A 12,348-nucleotide genomic window follows, 5' to 3' on the forward strand; every position below is an offset into this window, starting at 1 on the left:
GGAAAACTGCTGCTGCTGACTGTTCACAGGGAAGGTGTAGATGATCGAATAGAGGACAGTAGTTTCAGCACAAAAGTAGCAAGAGGCCAACCAGCAGAGGCTAAAGAATGGCAGCATCATAGAGAAGAAGCAACAAAACAGGACGCTGGCAAGGGTAGGGGGGAGGTGTCAGAAGAATAGGAACAGAAAGCCTTTGGTGTTGCCCTATAACCTAAGAGTAGAGCCGCAAAGAAAAGAGTACAGTGAAGCAGATGTCCTGCACCCTCTGTTGTCACAGTAAAAAATTAAATAAAAAGTACACATTTCATGATTAAATGTATCTATTGATTGTCTTGGGTATCTTTTAACACCTTCATTAACATTTTTACTTGAAGGCCTCAGTCTCTCCCAAAAATCTGGATTTGGACTCAAATGGGGTAAATTTTAACAGGGAGCCGGGAAATTCCTGACAGGAAATCTGAAAGTAAGGGTTTCCCGGACATCCTTACGATTTTGACACAAGGACGCCTTCCATTTTTTTTTCTTGTAGGATTCCCACCCGCAGGCCAGCCAAATTGACAAATTGGCCATCAGTTGGATGGGAGAGTAGCCAGGGAGCAGATGCCAACAAGTAAATCTTAGATTGGGGGCAGGGGGGAGGGGGAGGGTCAGAGATCATGGGGAGGAGGGGGTGGGTTGGCCAACCGCATGTGTAGGATTGCGACATTTAGGCTTGTTGGGCCTGGAGGAAACACGCCTGCCTCTCCTGGCCGATATGTAGTGCAATAAAGGCACTTACCTGTTGTTCCAGGCCTTCTCACCTCCTCTTACATGGTGTGAAGCAGAAGGCCCGGGAATCCCAGCCCCTAGGCGTTAAAAACAAAAAAAAACCTGTCAACATGGAGGCCCGCAGCCTCCTTGAAGGATTTCACCGAACGGCCCGCCTCCCGAGAGCGGATTGGTCGCCCGCACCTCAACCCGCCTCTGTTAAAACCGGAGGTGAGCGGGTTGGAGGTGAGTTGGGGGTCGGGTTTTACTTTTTTACGATTTTTACCTTCCACCCACCCGTTCGTGGGGTTAAAATTTACCCCAATATGTTTGCCCAGAGCTACGATGCTGTGAGATGAATTTGGGTGGTGCAGTCTGAGCATGTGACGTGAATCTAATTTCCCAGAATACATCAGTCCTCTAGACAGCTGTACCGATGGAATATCTTTCTTTGGTTTCTGCTCAGTTGTTTTTCAAAAATCATCTGAAGAAAAATTAGAGGACAAATTGCAACAACTTTATTTTGGTAAAGTTTATATTGAGTGTTTTTAAAAAAAAAGCCCAGGTGTGTGAAAAAAGACACTACTGATTACACATTGGTTGTAGGTTTTTTTCTTTGTGTACTGCAAACTTCAGAAAGTGCATTAAGCGGAGAGACTCTGCCGTTCCTTATTGCAATTAAGTCCATTTTTCAAAAAGACCAGTTGAATTTTGAAGAAAGTAGCCTCCAGTTATCAATTATGTTTAGTTCATTTTTAGAAATTATAAAGAATTGAATTGCAACAGCTGTCAGGCACAGACAAAGGGTTTTGACAGATAAATAAAATGCGATAGAAAGACACACATGCATATATACACATACAAGAACCAAACCCCAAATTCAACGTTTACAAAGAGACCTTAGGAAGTCACAAACTGGTGCTGCCAGACAAGAAATTCCACCCCCGTACCCCCACCCCGCCCCCAATCCGGTGCTGTCAGGACGATACCTTGATACTCCCCTCACTACTGACAAACAGCAAGAATATCAGTGAACCAAACCTCACATTCAACCTCAACTTGTGCTAAACCTCAGGCTCCCCATCCACAGTGACGCCAAGCTCCGTAAAGCACTTACTGCAAATGTGTCCCACTGCAATACCGCCAAACCCGAGGACTACTCTCCAATGATACCAAAGCATAGCACTGCCAATAAAGTGCAGCTTAACTCCATTCCTCCTCCTCAGTACTACTAAATATCTAATATATACTTCTAAGTTAGTGTATCTTACAGACCATCTTGCTGTGTATGCTCAATTATAAAAATAGTAAGGGATAAAAATTAAAATACTTATATAAAGCAACATTTATAATAAAATAAGCTTCATTTGTATTTTTCACAGAATAATGGACAGTTGTGGAATTCAATGGACAAAGGACCAGTAAAAAAGATCCCAGAATGCTATTTTATAGAAATGGAACTTAAATTATTCAGTCACTATAAATCAGTGGCCCTGATGTTGTCCCCCAAGTAGCATAAACATTGCTATTGCTATAAAATAACAAATCCTCTGACTTACTACTCCCATGCCATGGGAGATATAGTAGTAATATACAGAAAGCTTTGCAAATAACATGTGCATCTTGTGCTCACAAAGGGCCCATGTCAGACTACTTCGGTCATGCCTGGATGTTAGGTGTAAGCTGGCAAGATTTAATTTTCCTATAAAACTTATATCGTATGCGCCTTTCAGTCCTCCCAGCTCCTGAGACTTGGATCAACAAGATAAGTGGCTCTACGCTCCACAATACCACTCCCTTTGTTTTTCTTCCCTAGGCATGATCGCCTTCTGTCCTTGAGCACTAGTGCTCTGCATCGGCCACCCAAAAATTCAGCCTCCAGGCTTAATCCACCTACAACCTGAAAAATAAGCATCCCCATCCACGAATCTGTTTCCCACCACCATTACCTGCAGCACGAGAGTATAACTTCTGAACCCGATCCTCCCCCAAACCCTCCACCAACAGCACAAAAATATGGTCTCCATGCCCAATCCCCTCCCTGCCCACCTTCATGTAACCCAAAAACAATTTCCATCCAAGCCAAAGCACAAAACAGTAGGACACAAAGGGCAAAGCGTGAGAGAAATGCAGAAAAAGAACAAGATAAAAATGACAGAAAACATAAACAAGACAGAGAAAGATGAAAGGAAGAATTTGCATTCACATAGCACCTTTCACATTCTCAGGATGTTCCAAAGTGCTTTACAATCAATGAATTACTTTTGAACTGTAGTCACCATTTTGTAGGCTTACACAACAGCCAATCTGCACACAGCAAGATCCCACATGAAGCAAAGAGGTCATAAGGAGTCTGCAAAGGAATATAGATAGGTTAAGTGAGTGGGCAAAAATTTGGCAGATGGAGTATAATGTGGGAAAATGTGAACTTATCCACTTTGGCAGGAGGAATCGAAAAGCAGTATATTATTTAAATGGAGAGAGATTGCAGAACTCTGAGGTACAGAGGGATCTGGGTGTCCTAGTACATGAATCAGAAAAAGTTAGTTTGCAGGTACAGCAAGTGATTAGGAAGGCAAATGGAATGTTGTAATTTATTGCAAGGGGAATGGAATATAAAAGTAAAGATGTTTTGCTGCAGTTGTACAGGGCACTGGTGAGACCACATCTAGAATACTGTGTGCAGTTTTGGTCTCCTTATTTAAGAAAGGACAAAATTGCTTTGGAGGCAGTTCAGAGAAGGTTCACTCGACTGATTCCTGGGATGAGGGGGTTATCTTATGAGGAAAGGCTGGACAAAATGGGCCTGTATACACTGGAGTTTAGAAGAATGAGAGGTGATCTTATTGAAACATGTAAAGATCCTGAGGGGACTAGAAGGGGTAGATGCTGAGAGGCTGTTTCCCCTTATGGGAGAGACTAGAACTAGGGGACACAGTTTAAAGATAAGGGGTCTCCCATTTAAGGCGGAGATGAGGAGAAATTTTTTCTCAGAGGGTTGCGAGTCTGTGGAACTCCCTTCCCCAGAGGACAGTGGAGGCAGGGTCATTGAATATTTTTAAGGCTGAGTTAGATAGATTCCTGATTAATAAGGGAGTCAAAGGTAGGTAGGTAGACAGACAGGAAAGTAGGGTTGAGGTCACAATCAGATCAGCCATGATCTTATCAAATAGCGGAGCAGGCTCAAGGGGCCAAATGGCCTACTCCTGCTCTTAATTCGTATGTTTGTATGCATGACCAGTGGATCTGTTTTGGGATGTTGGCTGAAGGATGAATGTTGGCCAAGACACCAAGAGAATTCCCTACTCTTCTTCGCAAAGTGCCATGAGATCTTTTTGGTTTAACATCTCATCTGAAAGATAAACCCTCCGACAATGCTGCACTCCCTCCATACAACACTTAAGCGTCAACCTAGATCATGAACACAAGTCCTGCTGTGGTGCTTGAACCCCAACTTTGACTCTGAGGGGAGAATGCTAACACTGAGATAAGCTGACAGTAAACGCAATGAGGGAGAAGAACTAGAGCACAAGATGGACAGGTAAGGCACAGACTATATATCCTTCAACTTACGTTGAGCAATGTCACAGGAAACAAACATTCTCTCACACACACGGTGAACTTAGTGCAAAACAAGTGGAATATATCTATCTCCAGCCACAGAACACAACAAAGAATTTAGAACATTTCTGATCTTGCATTATTTTTGAATCAATACACAATTGATACAAGTACTGCACATATCCTGCAGTGTTGAATCAGCAAAGGCTCTGCCTCACAGGATCTGCTTTCACAGAGTGAACTCTCAGACCAGTGCACAGGAAATCCTGCCAGACAGCACAAAGCCAATAAGGGTTCCATTTATTAATAGGACAATTGAAACTCGAGTGAAGAGCACTGCCTAATGGTCCTTTAGAATGAGTTAGAAGCAGGATGAACATCTCAGTCAATAAGAACAACAAGACTCCCAAAGATCAGTAAATATAAGATCAGATTTAGGTTTGATCGACTACATTACCAAAAAATGGCAACTTAGGTGAGGTACAGGATGGTGACTGGCACCCATGGAACTGTATCTCAGCACCAGTCAACAGTTCAGTAGAAATGAGGAGGAAATTCGAGAGGGCAGAAGCATACACAATATGGACTGCATCCCATTTTGCAAAGTGGAAAACTCGAAGCCAGAGTTCAGCATATGTACCTATTGCATTCTCGTCTGTAACCATACAGGTGTGATGCGAGTGGCCCGACTCACCCCTCAATAACATTCAGCAAACCTTGGTAGTATCTGAAGATTTTGATGCTTTACCGAGGTTTCTCAATTTTAAAAAATCCAGCATAGTTTCATGTAAACAATTCAATTTGGCAAGTATAAAGGTAGAATAAATTACATTATGATGCCATTATTTGCATAAATTAATAAATCCTATTGTGGTTGCTGGAGATTAAAAATACTGCCTCTAATCAACAGAATACAGTTTGCTGTTATTTCACCTGCTCCATTGGTCTCCTTCCTAAAAGCACCAGCTCTTCCTGAGGTAGCTCCACATGTGCTAGACACCCTTCTGGCCCTTATCCAAATGGCCAGTCTTCATCCATGAACTTTAAATTGTGGCAAGTTACTTCACTGTTGGGACATCAAAGTAGAACCCAATCTCTTTCCCAAAAGATGTCCATGCACAGGTACTTTCGAGCAGAGATTACTGAATGGTAATCTGTAGCAGGAACCCTGACTGAATTGTATTTCAACACCACTCCCAGCCCTAGACTCGCACATAAATTTTCATGTCCAACAATCAACACACACAGCGACGAAAGACAAAGGGACCCAAAGAACGAGATACATTCCTTCAAATGATGGCTGAATACACCATCTGGGTTCAGATTTCAAACACAGGCATGACTCTTGCTGTTGGGACACAGCTGCTCTTTGCTCACATCTGACACTTATACGCCTGGCTCAGAATGTGCAACGGTTTAGCATACGCAAGAGAAGTGCTGCATTTTCCCCACTGACAGATAAACACAAACAATTCAGAAAAAAAAACTTCTTTTCTCAACAAAAATAAGTAACAACAACATACATTTATATAGCGCCTTTAACGTAATAAAACATCCCATAGCACATCACAGGAGCTGGGTCCGCTGTTATTTGTTATTTATATTAATGATTTGGATGAGAATTTAGGAGGCATGGTTAGTAAGTTTGCAGATGACACCAAGATTGGTGGCATTGTGGACAGTGAAGAAGGTTATCTAGGATTGCAACGGGATCTTGATAAATTGGGCCAGTGGGCCGACGAATGGCAGATGGAGTTTAATTTAGATAAATGTGAAGTGATGCATTTTGGTAGATCGAATCGGGCCAGGACCTACTCCGTTAATGGTAGGGCGTTGGGGAGAGTTACAGAACAAAGAGATCTAGGAGTCCAGGTTCATAGCTCCTTGAAAGTGGAGTCACAGGTGGATAGGGTGGTGAAGAAGGCATTCGGCATGCTTGGTTTCATTGGTCAGAACATTGAATGCAGGAGTTGGGATGTCTTGTTGAAGTTGTACAGGGCATTGGTGAGGCCACACTTGGAGTACTGTGTACAGTTCTGGTCACCCTATTATAGAAAGGATATTATTAAACTAGAAAGAGTGCAGAAAAGATTTACTAGGATGCTACCGGGACTTGATGGTTTGACTTATAGGGAGAGGTTAGACAGACTGGGACTTTTTTCCCTGGAGAGTAGGAGGTTAAGGGGTGACCTTATAGAAGTCTATAAAATAATGAGGGGCATAGATAAGGTAGATAGTCAAAATCTTTTCCCAAAGGTAGGGGAGTCTATAACGAGGGGGCATAGATTTAAGGTGAGAGGGGAGAGATACAAAAGGGGCCAGAGGGGCAATTTTTTCACTCAAAGGGTGGTGAGTGTCTGGAACGAGCTGCCAGAGGCAGTAGTAGAGGCGGGTACAATTTTGTCTTTTAAAAAGCATTTGGACAGTTACATGGGTAAGATGGGTATAGAGGGATATGGGCCAAGTGCAGGAAATTGGGACTAGCTTAGTGGTATAAACTGGGCGACATGGACATGTTGGGCCGAAGGGCCTGTTTCCATGTTGTAACTTCTATGATTCTATGATATGATTCTATGACTTCACAGGAGCGTAATCAGACAAAATTTGATACCGAGCTACATAAGGAGATATCAGGACAGGTGATCAAAAGCTTAGTCAAAGAGGTAGATTTTAAGAAGCATCTTAAAAGGAGCAAAGAGAGGTGGAAAGGCGGAGAGTTTTAGGGAGGGAATTCCAGAGCTTAGGGCCTAGGCAGCTGAAGGCACGGACACCAATGGTGGAGCGGTTAAAATCGGCGTTGTGCAAGAGGCCAGATTTGGGGGAGCGCAGAGATCTCAAAGAGCTGTAGGAGGTTACAGAGATAGGGAGGGGTGAGGCCATGGAGGGATTTGAAAACAAGGAAGAGAATTTTAAAGCAGATTCACACTTCATCAAAACTTGGTCATGTATTTTAATATTTGAGACATGCAAGTTATTGTAACTTAACTTCTGTGATTTGGGAACAAAAAATTTAATCAAAAGACGAACAGGAATGATTTAAATATCCTGCTCTAATGATCATCTTACAATACAGAAATGTTTGTGATCAGTTACAGTATCTGATTACTGACTGTACCGACTACTAAACGCCCAAACTATTATTTCCCAGGACGCCATGGATCTCATGTTTTCCAGAGATCTTCCCCCTTCCACCGCCTTCAAACTTGTAGGTCGCCACACTGTTTTTACATGCTCCCCAAGATATACAAATGGGACTGCCCCAACAGACCAATTATTTCAGCTTGCTCCTGTCCCACTGAACTAATTTCCTCTTCTCTTGACTATTCTTTCTGCCCTTTTTCAGTCAGTACTCACGTGATCCACTATTCTTCTGACATCCTCTGACACTTTGACAATTTCAGGTCCTCTGGTCCCTATAATCCTCCTTTAACCATGGATGTTTGGTTCTTTTACACTTTCCATTCCTCATCAAGATGGTCTACGAGCCCTTCACTTCTTCCTTGAACTGCAACCCAACCAGTCCCATCCATCATCTCCTCTGCTTGGCTGAATATGTTCTCACCCTGAACAACTTGTCTGACCTGTACTCAATTCTTCCAGCAAAAAGGTGTCACTGTGGGAACCTGCATGGGTCTCAGCTATGGCTGTTTCTTAATAAAATATGTGAAACACCCTTTGCTCCAATCCATCTAGACCTTTCCCTGCATTACATGTATGACTCGTTTACAGCTGCTTCCTGTTTTCACTTTAATCTTCAGAATTTTATTGACTATATGCTTCCAATTTCCATCCATCTTTCACCTTCACAGAGTCAATCTCTGACCCTTCCATTCCTTCATAGACTTCTCTCTCTCTCTCTCTCTCTCTCTTCCCCCCCAAATCTCTGGCAATGGGAATTCAACAGATATACATTACAAGCCCCCAAGCTTCCATACCTACCCAGCTTCTTTTCATCCTGCCTCTTGTAAAGATTCCATCCTTTTCTCCCAGTTTCCCAGTCATAATCTACTCTGATAACTCCACTTTTGACACAGGAGCTTTTAAAATGTCCTCGTTTTCCTCAGCCAAGGCACGGCCTTATCCACCCCATTTCCCACACCTCCTTTCATACCAAGGTAAACCTACATCCTAACCTTCTGCCTCCACATATCCCAGATAATTTTCCACCACCTATGTGATCCGACCAAGCCCATCTTCACCTCCCCTCTCCACTTGCCAGAGGGAGCATTCCCTCCAAGATACACTTTTTCATTCTTCCACCAACTTGACTTCCAGTTATTTTTCTCCAACATGTTCCTATGCAATTATAGCAGGTGCAACCCCTACTGACTCACTTCTTCAAACATTCCTTCAATTGAAACAATGATTTACACATACTGCCTCCAATATAATATAATATACAATATTCGTAATATGGTCTTCTCTACATCAAATAAATCAAATTCAGATTGGTTAACTGCTATGCAAAACACTTCCATTCTGTTTGCAATTGTGATGTTGACCTCCCTGTGGCTTGCCATTTCAATTCCCCCTTCCCATCCCACTCAGACATCGCCACCTGAGGCCTCCTACACGGTTCCAACCACGGTCAACGCAAGCTTCAGGTGCAGCATCTTTCTCTTAAGTACTCTGCAGTCCTCTGCGATGAGGATTAACTTTAATCACTTCAGACCTTAACTATCTCTTCCATTTTCTTAGAGATGAGGGATGCACAGCAGGTCTTTTGGAGAACGAAGTTAATACAACAGGTGTGGACCGTTCATCAGAATAGCTCAGACAGGGAGTCTGCACCAGCAGGCACTGATAACCTGCTATATGTTTCCATTATTTTCTGTTTTATGTCAGATTTCCAGTTTCTCTCATTAGCCAATCCCATGTCCTTTTGTTCTTTTAATGTCTTTTCACTGCCTTAGATAGTTTTCATAACTCTTCCACCAGCTTTTCAATAATACCTATTCAACCCATTGGGGCCGATTTTCGGATGGCCGAGCGGGTGCATTGGGGTCGGGGGAGGGCTCCTAAAATGGTGGAATCCCGGAGCAGGTTCGGAGCCCGGCTCCAACCCGCTGACTTCCAGGTTCCCCAGTGACGCGTTCGGGTGCGTGCGCAGCTCCCGAATGCAGGACTCCCACTGGCAATTAAAGCCGGCGGGATGCTGCTTTAGATAGCTAGGTAGATAGTTGAGGTACTTGAGAGACCTCATTGAGTGGAGATTTTGGCAGGGGTGCAATTTTGAAGGATCCTCAGCGTGTTTCCCGTGCTGTGGGAAACACTCCGTGTTGTAGCAGATGTGTTTCAGCCAGCAGCCAGTGGGAGATGCAAAGGATTATTTGACAGGTGGGGGGGGGGGGGGGGGGGGAAACCTCATTTATTGCAGCAGGGCACTCTGTCACTTCAGACAAAGTTTTGACTCTCCACAGCTGCCCCTGCCACCAGTGTCTGCTCATGCTCACATGTGTGATGACTCACCATGTACGACCCCAACTAAGTGAGGACGGGGACCTACTGAGGTGTGTGTATCTGCGCTGGTGGATGGCTTGCTCAGATGCGACGGTGCCCCCTCAGAGACCAGCAGGTCCTGTGAGGAATCGCCGTCACAGCGGTCGCTGAATGCCCTGTAAGAGAACAGAAGGCAATATTAAGCATGATGTCAGATGTTTAGGTGCTGAAGATGGCAAGGCATGTTAACATCAATTGCTATTATGTATGCTGAATGTTAAAGTTCTTTCACCAGCTATTTGTCGGGTGGCAGTCTCGGCGTCCCCGATGGACAGGCACTTGAGGGTGCGGCTCAGTTCCAAAGCCTCCTGCTCCGCGTCTGTGAGGACGACCCGATGTTGTGGCCCCCGCTCCGGTCCTCGCCCTCTCCCGTGCATTCTGGGCTCTCTTCTCCAATAAGGGAAGAAAGTAGAGAGGCGCGAGTGAGTGATAGTGACGTGGCCAACCGCTGAATGCATTGGTTTGGGTGAGGCTGACCATGAAAGAGATACATCAGAGGGCGAGTATGAGACAGAGCCATGACATTGTATGAGGATTGGGTTGAGTGGTAGTGGTGGGATGAGTACTGGGGAGGTGAGTAAGTGCAGGTAAATTGAGGTTTGATTGGGTGTGAGGAGTGATGTGATAGAGTAGTGTTGGCAGTGCAGAATGAGTTGGGGGTTGGGGGCAGTGATGTGGAAGACGGAGTGTAGGAGAATGAGTAAGTGTACTCACTTTGGCTGACCTAGTTAGGTCATTGAAGCGCTTCCTGCACTGTATCCCGGTGCGGGAGACGTTGCTGCTACTGGTGACCTCCCCTGCCACCTCGAGCCAGGCCTTCATGGTGGCAGAGGCAGGCCACTTCCTCCTGTCTGCCAGGTAGAAAATATCCCTCCACCTCCTCACCCCATCCAGTAGGACCTGGAGTGAGGCATCAGTAAATCTGGGAGCAGCCTTTCCCCTGGGCTGCTCCATTCTATAATTTTGGTTGTTTGCTCCAGGAGCAGCATTGGAGGACTGCCCCTTTAAATAGGGCTCCTCTAGCTGACAGCCTGTGATGCGGGTGCGCAGTCCGTCCTCGGCGCAGGTTGATGACAGGAAACCTGGAAGCCACAGTAAGTGGCTTCAATTTACCCGCAATCGCGTAGGGAACGGACGGATTTTACTGGGCGGGTTACCCATGTGCCCAGTCGCGCCCACCCCCCCCCCGCCTGCTGCCATTCCCGCCTCCCTGGTAATATCGGGGCCATTATCACTCTCCCTTCCTCTGCCCCCGTCCACTCCCTTCTACCTATTGTTCTGTCCTATTAAAAGGGGGCTCACTAATCATTCAGTTTTCACAAAGAGTCCACACACACAAGAAATGTTCTCTTCAGCGATGCTAGCAGACATATTGTATATTTCCTGCATTTTCTGTTTTCATTACTGACTACACCATGTTGTGTGATGTTGAGTTAATCCAGCGAGTGATACGCAACTGACACAGTGCCCTGAATCATCAGAACACTCAGGGGAAAAAAGAACCCAGAGCTTGGGGGTGGAGAGCCAAAAAAACACACATCCTCAGGAGACCTGCCAAAACTACAAAATACATAAAGCAACTGTGACAAAAATGTACATTAAAGCAGCTGCAATATCCAGATACAGAATATTGTCAGTTCAATTGTGTACATAGAGTTTAAGGTTATCTTGTTCATTCTATCTGGGGGAAAGAAATGAAGAAACAACTGCTTGAACAGAAAGGAAGAGGTGTGTCCAAGGCACAGAGTAACCTCCAATACAGCCAAGAGGACATTAGTAGGTAGGACCACTTTGTTCAACTAACCAACCCAAATGAGTCCCAGAAATCAACAACAAATCACTTTGGCCCCGATATTAGAATGGAGGAGGGATGGCAGCGGGGGCAGCGTCTCCCACCAATCGCAATTCAATTGGTGCCACTTAACGTGGCTTCCAGCTTTGCCGTCTGAAAGCTGCGCAGCGGGCGGACTGCGCACCCGCATCACAGGCTGACAGCTGGAGGAGCTCTATTTAAAAGGGCCATTGCTCCAATGGCTTTTCCTGGAGCAAACACCCACACACCACAGTGGAGCAGCACAGGGGCAAGGCTGCTCCAAGGTTTAACGATGCTTCACTCCAGGTGCTACTGGATGGGGTGAGGAGGAGGAGGGATGTGTTTTACCCGGCGGACAGGAGAAAGTGGCCTGCTTCTGCCAAGAAGGCCTGGCTCAAGGTGGCAGAGGAGGTCACCAGCAGCAGCAACATATCCCACACCTGGATCCATTGCAGGAAGTGCTTCAATGACCTCACTAGGTCAGCCAAAGTGAGTACATTCACTCATTCTCCTACACTCCATCTTCCACGTCACCGCCCCCACCCCCTCCAACTCATTCTGCACTGCCAACACTACCCTATCACATCACTCCTCACACCCACTTAAGGCTCATCCTCAACTTACCTGCATTTCCTCAGCACATCCTCACCTCCCCATTAGTTACTCCACCACTACCACTCACCTCAATCCTCATCCAATGTGATGGCTCTGTCTCATACTCATCATCT

At 45.1% G+C, this 12,348-nt stretch overlaps 1 protein-coding gene across 6 annotated transcripts in view; it reads right to left on the reverse strand.

The window, feature by feature from the left end:
* The window catches only part of LOC137327957 (DENN domain-containing protein 5A-like), a 221,825-nt gene that overhangs the window by 180,444 nt on the left and 29,033 nt on the right, over nucleotides 1-12,348 (reverse strand). The gene's annotated exons all lie outside the window — the stretch shown is intronic.

The sequence above is a fragment of the Heptranchias perlo genome, chromosome 12, assembly GCF_035084215.1.
Source record: "Heptranchias perlo isolate sHepPer1 chromosome 12, sHepPer1.hap1, whole genome shotgun sequence".
Lineage (NCBI taxonomy): Eukaryota > Metazoa > Chordata > Chondrichthyes > Hexanchiformes > Hexanchidae > Heptranchias > Heptranchias perlo.